This window comes from Galeopterus variegatus, unplaced genomic scaffold (assembly GCF_000696425.1).
Source record: "Galeopterus variegatus unplaced genomic scaffold, G_variegatus-3.0.2 Scaffold9482, whole genome shotgun sequence".
NCBI lineage: Eukaryota > Metazoa > Chordata > Mammalia > Dermoptera > Cynocephalidae > Galeopterus > Galeopterus variegatus.
In genome coordinates, this window is record NW_007735593.1 from 61,764 (window position 1) to 62,496 (window position 733).

Genomic DNA, 733 nt, shown 5'->3' on the forward strand with positions numbered 1-733 from the left:
AAATAAATGGAAATAAATTTCTAAATGATATCCAGAACAAACAGCATGGCATTGTTTGTGGCAATGTATTATCTATTTCTCTATTTTTTGTCAAATGCTGTAGGCCAAGAATAATGAAATAATAATCTAAAATTGTGGATTCGATTTAGAAGGATCAAAATCAACTGGACTTAAAAGAAGACAAAAATTGGGGATTTATTTAGTTATGGAACATAAGAATAGAAATTAGTGAGTCAAATGGGTTGATTGAAACTAAATGCTACTAAGACCAAAGTCAATCAACAGCTCTCCTCTATTTGATAACCATAAGTAAATTGGTCCACTTTCTGGGAAATGCTTAAGAGCAGTTTTTAGGTGGAAATAGGAGAAAATGTAAGGTCTAATGGAGAAGCCACACAAAGCTAAGACTCTTATAGAAAAACAATGGTAGGATACATTGAATACAAATTACAAAAGAAATGAGAACATTTTCCCTATGAGTATGCATCTCTTTCTTAATACATATATTAAAACTGTGTACACATTAGGATTTTCATTTGAAATAGATAAAATATATTTTTTATTTTCTTTCATAAACAAAGTATTATCAAGTGTTAATTGTTCTTTGAAGGGGGAGAAGTACAAAATTTCCTAATAGTTGCTGCCCTCTAATGGTCAAATTTTTAAATGATTTATTTGAGAAATGTATGCCTAATCTTGAATTATGTGTGTACTTGTGTGTGTGTGTGTGTGT

The 733-nt window shown here is 29.9% G+C and overlaps 1 protein-coding gene across 1 annotated transcript in view; it reads right to left on the minus strand.

The window, feature by feature from the left end:
- Window positions 1–733, minus strand: part of PTPRQ (protein tyrosine phosphatase, receptor type, Q) — a gene marked incomplete at its 3' end in the record, with an annotated part of 63,451 nt that overhangs the window by 58,623 nt on the left and 4,095 nt on the right. The window lies entirely within an intron of this gene.